This window comes from Lygodium microphyllum, chromosome 22, assembly GCF_053477565.2.
Source record: "Lygodium microphyllum isolate KBCC chromosome 22, Lygodium_microphyllum_v1.1.10, whole genome shotgun sequence".
Lineage (NCBI taxonomy): Eukaryota > Viridiplantae > Streptophyta > Polypodiopsida > Schizaeales > Lygodiaceae > Lygodium > Lygodium microphyllum.
The window spans coordinates 74,007,197-74,018,249 of NC_141156.1; the positions used below are offsets into that span (position 1 = coordinate 74,007,197).

Below are 11,053 nucleotides of genomic sequence, written 5' to 3' on the forward strand. Positions count from 1 at the left end.
ATGCCTCAATAGACATAACAAAATATAGGCGTGGCGCCTATCAAAATATAATCCATAGGTCGAATACTCGCTAAACTCCAATGCTTTCCTCCGCCACTGCTGCTATCTCTACACATCAACTGAAGCATTCACAATCGTTACTAAAATAATACAATTAAACTAACAAAAGTGAATACCTAGCAGTCTTCAGCTACAAAAATAAATCAACTAGTTAGAAATAAATCCTAACCTTAATTTATTACGAGTGCGCACTCTAAACTCATAAACGTTTATTAATTTAATATGTATTTTGCGGAATCACCCGCTATGGAATCACCCATGTACACACTAAATTAATGAAATGCCCGAAAAGGACAGGCGTCCCCATCAACTTCTCGCACAAAGAATCCACTTTGTGTATGAGCCCCGGTCATCAAAGTTTATGGAATCGACCGTAAAACCTCACAGAATCCACCGTGGCACGGAATCCACCGTGGAATATGCCTCCTGGCATCAAGGACTCAGAATCTGGTGAAAAACTCAGAGAATGTGTAGATTCAGAGAGGGTGGATGTCATGCCACTACGTGGACACAGTGTGAAAAACTCTGAAGTGCATCATCATCAAACTTTCTTATTAATCTAGAGAGTCAATGTTATCTGAGCTATTAGTGCTAGTGTCAATGGCATAGATGACCCAAAAATACTAGATTTTTAGAGAATTTTAACTTATTTTTATATTTTAGATATTATTTATTGTAAATATCCTAAAAAGCTAGGAAAACTTCAAGAATAGGGTGGCATGCAAAAAGGAAGTGACTTTTTCAGCTAGTTTTAGATTTTTCATGAAAAAGAAAAGATTGGTGAAATCGTGTACGTTGTGATCATAGTGGACAGGCAGCAAATAGCACTTTGAGCTAGAAGAAGAAGGAGTGATCTGGGAGACTTCTGACCAAGTGTCATAGGAGTTTTACCCCCCTTCCAGAGCCAACGGAACCATTAGATTTGGGTACCGAGTAGCAGAGAAGAAGTTAATTTTTGATGCACATTTCTAGTCTACGAGGGAGCTCCAAGAGATCTAATGCTTGGAGATTTCTTCTGAGTAGTACCAAACAAGAGATTTCAAGTTCTATCAATACATAGTGATTCAATTCATTGTGCTTTGTCTTTATCGTATTTACCTCTTGTCTATTTTTTTATTCTCTTCCATCTCCTATTCTCTACTTCCTTCTATCTCTAATCCCAATGGATACAACCTTTCGACTAAAACCCTTTCGACAATGTGAGAGAGAAAGAAGAGACACACCATGTACACTCCCAAATACTATATCATATTGATTATCTACATATATATAGGTGAGACCTAGTCTAGATAGGATGAGCTATATAAAGGTACAACATCCCCACTCAAATAAAGGTCTCTAACTGTAGATGAAAAAACCCTTGGGGAAGGGAGAAACCCAAGCTTCTATATACAAATGTACAAATATGATCAAGAAGGATTATTGTGTGCATGTAAAGGGAGTTTGTGCATGTGAAATGAAAAAAAATATGTATGTACAAAGATGACCAAGAGATCTGAGATGTCTGTGCATGTGTAAAGTGTATGGTGGCTACAAGGAGTATGTACTCAAGGAAGGTACTATATGTATATCCTCTACATCACATGCGTTCAAGGCCTATTTATAAATATCCTTATCTGTGATTTTTTCATGAATAAAACATATCCCTTTTTTATTCAATCTGTAAATCATCCCTTTATATTACACCCTTCTGTATGTAAAAAATGTATAAAAATGGTATTTTAAAAATACATTATTTTGAACCCATGTGATGCACACATATATTCATGAGTAACTTACCCGAGAGTATGTAGAATGGCATTACAATGTCATAATAGATTAATTCCAAAATATTGAAGTTGCGACAACTCAAAGTTCCAATCACAGTAAAGTGAAGCATGCTTCATTAAGTCCTTTGGTGAATATATTTGTAGTCATCTGATCACTTAAAAAATGTTCAATCATGTTTATGCATTTCCTTACTTCATATCCAACTATAATGATAATGCAATGTAATATGTTTAGACTTGTTTAGTTGAACATAGTCTTTAGGAAGACTAATAGCACTTTACTTATCACATTGAAGTGGTGTATTGGGTGGAGAGAAGAGGATGGCCAATATCTATAGAACTTGTCGAAGGTATACTAACTATTGAGCCACTAAAGATGCAACTACATATTTAGCTTCTATAGTGGAAAAAGCAACACAACCTTGTTTCTTGGTGGTCGAAGAAACAAGACAACCATTGATAAAGAAAAAATTTCCCTTATCAAAGAGCATTGTTTGACATGCTTGTCAAACCTCGCTTTACGTACTAGTCCTTTTTTAAGTATGGCATGAGTGGCTAGCAATCATATCTCAATCAACCATTCGAACTCAAGTAAGAAAATTTTACATGCTTTAGTGCCATACCATTATTCTTCAATAGAAATGCATATGCTAGGGATCAAGAATTCCAAAAGCATGAGGGGATTCATATGGTATGCCAATTGAAATAGGGTGATTAGTGAAAGACTTATAAGCTATGTGATATGTCCAAAGAGCTACCATGAGTTTGCGACCCAATCTGAGCATGAAGCTGAAATGGTTTTGGTTAAGACATTGATGAGGACTTTGTTGGTAGCTTTACCTTGCCCATTTCCTTAAGGATAGTATGGGCTGGATTTTAGATTGGATGACAAGGAATGTGGATAGAAGGAGGTGGATTATCTCATTGAGGAAGTGTGACCCTTGATCAGTGACTATTTCTATGGAACAGCCAAATCGTGAGATGACTTGTTTCTAAAGAAACTAGTTAGTGGTTTGTGCGTCATTTTTACAAGTAGCCCATGCTTTTGCCCATTTAGTCATGTAGTTTCTTGCAAGGATAATGAATCGAGCTTGTGATGACTGAGCAATTAGGCTATTTGGTTTCATAATATCTATATCCCACTTTTCAAAAACATTGGCAGGCAATAAGTGGTGTGAGCTCCATTTTATCATTGTGGGGTGGAAATTTTGATACATTAGCACTCATCACAATATTTAACAAATCAACTAGCATCCTTGAATAGCATAGGCCACGAAAGTTGATCTTGAAGCACCTTCTAGGTCATGTTGGTTGCATCAAAGTGTCCTCTTGTGATACCACCATGCACCTCTTCGACTATGGCCTCCATCTCATTCTCACACACACATCTCTTAAGAAGGCCACCGTGTGTCCTAGGCAATACAATTGGCCGACAAATAATTGATGTGGTCATGTTTTGATTAGAAGGAAACTGAGGTGAGCTTTCTTGATTGGGTATTCTAGAAATCCATGTTGCAGAATGTGTACTATGTCTTCAACTGAATGGGGTGTGAAGTCAACTTTTAAGAGCTAAGCTTCCTAGATAATGTGAAATAAGTGAGTATTAAGGAGTTAGTCATCAACTCCTGTGACCTTCTCACCACTGGTTAGTCGTGAAAGGTGACCAACCATGAAATGTTGTTTTTTATTTTGTGTCACAATGGAAAAATAAAATTCTAGAAAATAAGAGAAGCCATCTAGCATTACATCCAATAGCATGGGGTTTTTTTACAATATATAACGAAGCTTATGGTCCACAAAAAAGGTGAAGGGTGTAGCCAATAAATAATGGCAAAATTTCTTGAAAATGTATCACCATAGCTAAGCTTGCTTATTCAATAGTTGAATAATTCATTTCCACTTTAATGAGATGTTGACCAGCGAAGCTTATGGGGAAATCCATACTGTGTTTACCAATTTGGCACAATACCGCCCCAATTGCAACTTTAGAGGCATCTCTATGTATGTGAAAAGTGATCGACCTGTCTTAAGCTCGTAAGATTGGTGTTATCATGAGAGTCTTATTTAAGGTTCATAGAATACATGACACTCCTCACTCCCATGTAACTAGTAGCTTGTGCAATGGTTAAGTGATAGTTGCATAGTTAATCACAAAGTGATGATAGTACCCTATGTGTCCAAGGAAACACTGCATTCCATTAATACTAGAGGGGGTGGTAAGTTTATAATAATCCTCACCTTAGTATTGTTTGTTGCAATGCCATTTTTGGATACAACATTAATCTAGATTGATATTTTTTCTTATTTGTGTGCTCATGGACTTAAAGCTCTCTCTCTCTCTCTCTCTCTCTCTCTCTCTCTCTCTCTCTCTCTCTCTCTCTCTCTCTCTCTCTCTCTCTCTCTCTCTTTGTTACCTCCCTCCTCATTGCATCTCGTACAATAGCTTCTGTGTATAGTAGTTATTAGCTTCATAAGTGAGCATTTAGGACTAAATTAGATTTTAGGGATCCAAATCAAGAGTAGGCCTCATTGCATATATACAATGCTAGCTTCAAATTTATTAGCTATAGATAACTTAAAGGATGCCCACCTAAACTATCAATAAGTACTCCTAGTGCATCTACTATGCAACCTAGCATAGCTTGTCCTATGGGAACATCAACAATGGATTTGGTACGCTTAACTATATCTCCTTTTTCAATGGCAGAGATACAATCAAAGAGTTTCCACATGACATAGAAACTTCCATTCAAAAAAATAAAATTGTAAAAGAGGTGGAGGTGGATAAGGAGAAGGGGAATATGATGATAGTGATGCTAAGAATGGTGGGCATAGTACTATACCTAAAGAAAAAAGGATGATTTAGGGAGAAATGAGAATAAGAAAATAGGGTGTGATAATTGCAGACCCTCATGATAACTACTCCTTTTCCTACTCAGGATTGAGGCCTTGCTTAGTTGATCTTTTCGATTGACTAGCCACACTAGAACTAAGATATGGCCTAGACTCCATCGAGAAGGTAGCAATTGGGAATCTTGGACAATGAGTGAAAGATTTTAGGCTAGGATGATATCGTGCTTTACCCAAAACTAACATCTGAGAGAGTTTAGGGCATATTATATTACCAACACCTTTCAAAGACGTCCAAGTTTCTTGAGATGATCCTCCCAACTGAAGTGGATGCATAAATCATCGATAGATACCTCAAAACATTTTGTAAGCATGTACTTGAAAATGGTACACATGAATCTTTGGGAACGTTACAGGTGCATTAGTCAACCTGAATGGCATGAGCATATATGCAAAAATTCATTGTTCTGTCACAGAAGCTATTGTAAGGAAGATCCGTTGGGTGAACTTGAACCTAGTTGTACCTTGATAATTTATCTAGGAAGCTATATGCCTCCTTTCGTGCTTTTCTCTCTATCATATAGTTAGTGTAAGGGAGGGGATAGTAATCCCTCATGGTAGCTGCATTTAGTTTTTTGTAGTTAATGTACACTTGGATATTAACATTTTTCTTTAATACTATAACAATTTGGGATATCTAATCGGTATGCTCAATTTCAGAGATGAATCACGCATTTTGTAGTTTCTCAAAATTTTCTCCTTGACGTGATGTGCATAGTATAGATTCATTAGATAAGGTCAATGTTTTGTAGGCTTAGCATCTTGCTTGAGTAGAATTGTGTGAGTTAGGACATGGGATGGAACTTCTTTCAAATCTGAGTAGTTCCAAGAGAATATATCCATGTACTCCTTGAGAAATTCCACAAGACATGCCTCATCCTCCCTATTGAGGTCATCAAGGATATATAGGGGGTTGGAACCTCAAGAACATTTATTTCCTTGATCTTGGCTACTCCCTCAATAGGTTCATTAGATGTACCTATGCTTGGCTCCAAGCAAAACAATGACTCTATCACTTTTCTTCAGCCAGGTGAATTGGGGTGGTAGATCTTGTGGCTATGGGAGTCTGACTCAATATAGCATGCATCTCTCTTCAAGGGCTTCTTTCTCAAATGGAGTGAAAGTTTGACATTAGCATTCTTGGATTGGGGTGGTTGAACTATTTCATGGTTAGAATCCATGTTTTAATCTGTGTCTCAATCTAAATTCATTGTGGCTCCTTATTGGTTATGTTGGGCTAGAAGTGCCTCAAGATTGGGACCTAGATTGCCATTTAGAGGTTCAATTTGATCGTGATTCACAACATTAGTATTTGAAACATTTTAATTCATGCTTATGCATTGAGAGTTGTAATGGATTGCCTAAATTGGAAAACCTTACTAAGAGAACAAATCACTAGATAACACAACCCACACACATACAATCCAAACAAGATGCACACATCCAATCATACTTATGATCGTACAATTGTTGTGTCACTCATATAGCTCATGTCTTTTCAGCCTTGCACATGGTTGAAATATTCTTAAAACTGCCAAGACTACATGATATCCATTTCTGCAATCCAGACATAAACACATTTTCCCCCTTTCTTGGAGGCATAATTATCTTCCTAAAGGCATTGCCATAGCCTCCACTTACAACAGTGCTATCAAAAAACCCTTAAACTCTCGTGCATTAGGTGGCATGGGATTATCCTGTAGCCTATCCTGATTGCGGGGATGATTCACACAAATAGTGAGAACATGTATCACCTTTATATTATCTTTACTTTGAACCCAAGCATATAAAGATCCATCATCCAAGGCTTTTGCTTTCAGCCTTGATTCCAAAATATAGGGCTACTCCAAAACTCAGGGAAGTTACTATATGTATATCCTCTACATCACGTGCATTCAAGGACTACTTATAAATATCCTTATCTATAAAATTTTCTTGAATAAAACATAACCCTTTTCTATTCAATCTATAAATAACCCCTTTATATTACACGCTTTTGTATGTAAAAATATATATAAAAATGGTCTTTTAGAAATATATTATTTTTAATCCACATGATGCACACATATATTCATGAGTAACTTACCGGAGCCCCAAAATCATCGAAGAACTACATGAATCCTCTACAAAAAAATGATATTCATCCCGAGGAACTCCCATAGTCACAGGTACATTCGGACAAGCCGCATAAAGTTCCCCTAATGAACTATTTACTACTCGCATGCATCATCCTGGAGATCTACATCAATCGGCCAACCTCCATTCTCATACAAGTTGCGTGGCATCACATTGATTTCAGAACCATGATCCAAGAGAGCTATGCAAGGCATCTCTCTTTCTTTCACTTTAACAATTGTCTCTATTGTAGCATGAGCCCAATGCATTTGTGAATAATGATTGCTTGGAATAAAATGAGCATCTTCTTCTTTATGTGCTTGTTGATGGATATCTCCGTTATACAAAACCTTCTCTCTATGCTTAGTGCTGCCCGTAATGCCATTTTCAGCCCCACAAGCTTGCTATCTACACTCCCATTTAACCCATTTTTAGCATCGGTGTGTTCCGAAACAACATTACATGCATCATCATATTCTCTCTGAAGATGTTTCTCTATGTCTCTGTCAACCTGCATCAACGCTTGCAAAAATTCACCATCAAACTTCTTTTTCGTTACAGCATATTAATGATTGCATCATGAAATTCACGCTTTGCAATTCCAAGAACTTTGCCAAGTGTAAATTCCACTCTACTACCAAGTATGTGATCTTCAAAGACTTTTTAAAGGTTTGTGGCAGTCTCAAAGTCCGATTGTAACTTGGCTACTTGCTCCTTTTCTTCCCTTCTCAGTTTCTTCTCTTGAGATGCATCCTCCATAACATGCTCAAGTATGGCATTTTCAGCCTCTTTCTATTGCTCCATTTTACTTCGTGTTATGCGTTTAGATGGACCCGAAGAGAAAGAACCAGCAATGTCCTCATCTCTTCTTCTCTTTTCTTCCACAAGAGCTTCTTGATTATGAACCTCAGCCAAATAAGCATAGGTTGAAAATGAATCCACTCGTGCACTCCATCCTGTTTTCCCTCGTATACTCTGACTTGCATCAGCTAATTCAAACTTTGTTGTTTTTCCCTTTTCCATGCAATCTAATGCTTGCATCCAAATGCGAAATTTTGCTTCAGCCATGCCTTCTTTATGAGCTTCATCAGTCCTTTCAATTCTCAACCCATATGTGGCTGCATCTATGGCAACAAATGTTGTACTTGCACCCATCTCTTCCAACCTCTTCTACATGCCACCACTTCCAAAATTTGGCTCTATTGGAAGACCAGCTTCTATTGCATGTATTTTTTCATATTTTCAAAATACTAACCTTTTCACTTCCGCTTCACGATAGGTTGTACAGTCTCGCTTTTCATGCTATAAACTATCACACCAAATGCATCTCCTTTTGTATCCTTCTTCTCACTTTCACTTCTTTACGATAGGCTGTACAGTCTCGCTTTTCATGCTATAAACTATCACACCAAATGCATCTCCTCTTGTATCCTTGTTTGTATGGCCTTTAGGCTCTTGTGTGAGCCTTCTCTTCTACCTTAGCATCTAAATTTTTCACATTTGTATGGATTTCTGTCAAATTTAGCCTCAAATCATATATGATTTTTATTACTTCATCCACAACATCACCTTTAAGAGCTAGACCAACAGGTATAGCTGGTTGTTTTGCCATAGCCACAGTTGCCTTGGTGGCTGCAACTTCAGCCTCATTTAGCAGTGGCAAGTGTGATGCCTCTACCCCATCTTAATTTCATCCGCTCTCTTTTTACCAACATATGCACTGCCTCAGTTACATTAGCCCAATTTGATTTTAGTCCTGTTTTAGAAGAGACATCTTCTAAACGATCAATTAGCTTCTCTTGCAAGGCAATATCTATAGCCTTCAGAAACAAATTAATTTTTTGACTCTCCAATGATTGTTGCTCATCCGTATCCAACTATGTATACTGAATTTCAAATTCATGGAGCAAAGCTATAGCAGTTAATCCTTTATTGGGCTTTTCAATCCAATCTATAAATGTATTTTTAGTTACTAATCCTACATATTCCAAGAAAAACTCTTCTCTCAAAGCTTTCTTAAAAGCTACCTAATCAACTTCTCTTCTATATAACTCATTAATCCGATCATGCAATGTATGCATGGCCAAACAGGAGAAATACAGACTCCATGTATACTGCGGTACCCCATGAAGCAACATCTTCTCTTCATAGAATTGAATGAAGGCTGAAAAATTTTGACCCTTATCCCACTACCTACAATGCATTCACAACTAAGAAATCAATTCTTTCTGCTTCTTGCCCTACCGAGTTTTCATCTGTTGTTGTAACAACAATTGTTGTTGTTGTCGTTGTTGTAACAAAGCAATCATCTGTTGTAAAGCATCACCACCTCTTGAACTTGTAGAATCCCCCATCTTTACACATCTGCTGTCAACTTTTACATTAGGTTCACCACTATCAGAGCGTTTGGGGTCGAAAGTCTACCATGCGGGTAAGAGACAACAGGGTGAAGGGAGATTCAAGGAGAGGAGTAGATGGAAGAGAAGGGGTTTAAGGAAATACAAGATGTAAAAGAATACTCACAGAGGTAAAGCTTGTCAATTTATTTCTCCATTATGAGAAGATAAATCTCTTGTAGACAAAAACATGCATAAAACAATACCTTCCTCTATGCTCCTCAGACGATCAATCTCATGGTTCCATTGGCTCCGACAAGGGGGTAAAATACAATGACACCTAGCTAGAATTCTGCCGAATCACTCCATCTCCTAGTTTGGAGTGTTGTTCTCACTCCCTGAAAACTACGATCTCACGTCACCTAATTTTGCCAATCCTTCTTTTTACATAAAATCCTCCCAAAAATGGTTGAAAGCTATCTACTTTCTTTTATATGTCATTCTATTCTAGAAGCTATCTAAAGTTTTTGGATATTTATAAGGGATAATATCTAAAATATCAAAAATTGGCTAAACTTGTCCAAAAATTTAGTATTTTTGAACCATCTACACTACGTACGCTGACATTAATGACAAACATGGCATTCTCTCTTTATATCAATAAGAAAGCCATACTCTAGACTTTTTTAAACTGTGCGCGCGTAGCGGCACGACAATGTAGAGCTGATGGAGAGTCCCTACCAAATGGAGCAAAAGATATTGTGAACTTTCTAATTGGAAAAAAGAAAAATCCTCTTCAATCCCCACTACTTCTCCTTGGCATGTATATGTTGTCACATGCAATCTAGAAACCTTTGATCTTATGCATATTGTTTATAGAGATCCAATTACCATTGGGGTTGTTGTTCTAAATGCAGCACATGGGGTTGAGGGAATGAAATTGAACTCTATAAAGTTTAGAAAGGTTGTATCCACTCTACTAGAAATGACATGTTAACCTAAACAATTCATGTTGTTATCATTTCTTGATTGAAAACAAATGGCAAATTTGGAAAATGCTCTTGAAATCATTTCTTGCAAGTATCACATGCTAGTTAGTAGTGTTGACTTCCTACCAATGGATAGAACCTTTGATTTTGGATCTATAGATTCTTTTGTGGTTTTGACATTAGTGACCATGGAGAAAAGCGTCATCAAATTTGAATGATATATAAAAAATGTCAACAACTCTTTCATTTTGGAATTTGAAGGCTTGGACAAGGAGTGCAATGATGAAGACATTGAAGAAGACCAGAGGATTGCAAAGGCTATTTTGAGAAAGAAAATGAAAGTTATGGGAACTATAATCAAAGAATTCAATGATGCTCATGAGGTTGTATTTGATGTATATGCAAGTGGACTTGCATCTAAGGTGGCATTGGTAAATCACATGAAGACTATTGCAGTGGTTTACAACACTCAAGAGAAAAGAGAGGTTGAAGTACAATTGTGGCGGGTCCATGAGAGTGCCAAACAAAATTCAAGTTTCAAAGAGGTTCCTCCTATTGAAGTTTAAGTTCTTGAAGTACCACCCAAGGGCATTGAAGAATCAAGCCAAGATATAACAAGTCTAGTTATGAAAGAGAAATTAAAGGCTACTTCAGGTGTTTAAAATCCATTCCTTCTCCTTTCATCAGGGAAGACACATTGATGTAATTTTGATTTTTTTCTTAAGAAGTCACTTCCATTAGCATTTACAATTATTTCTTTCTTTGGTGATATTACTTAAAGAAACTATGTCTTTAGTTTTTTAATTTTTTACACAAGGTACCAAGTATGTTTGGTTTAAAAAATCTATGTAAGTAAATATTTTTCTAAAATAGT

General features: G+C 36.9%; 1 pseudogene; it reads left to right on the top strand.

Moving 5' to 3' along the window:
- The first annotated feature begins 10,157 nt into the window (after positions 1-10,157).
- On the top strand, positions 10,158-10,841 carry LOC148017292 (uncharacterized; annotated as a pseudogene).
- Positions 10,842-11,053: the final 212 nt, after the last annotated feature.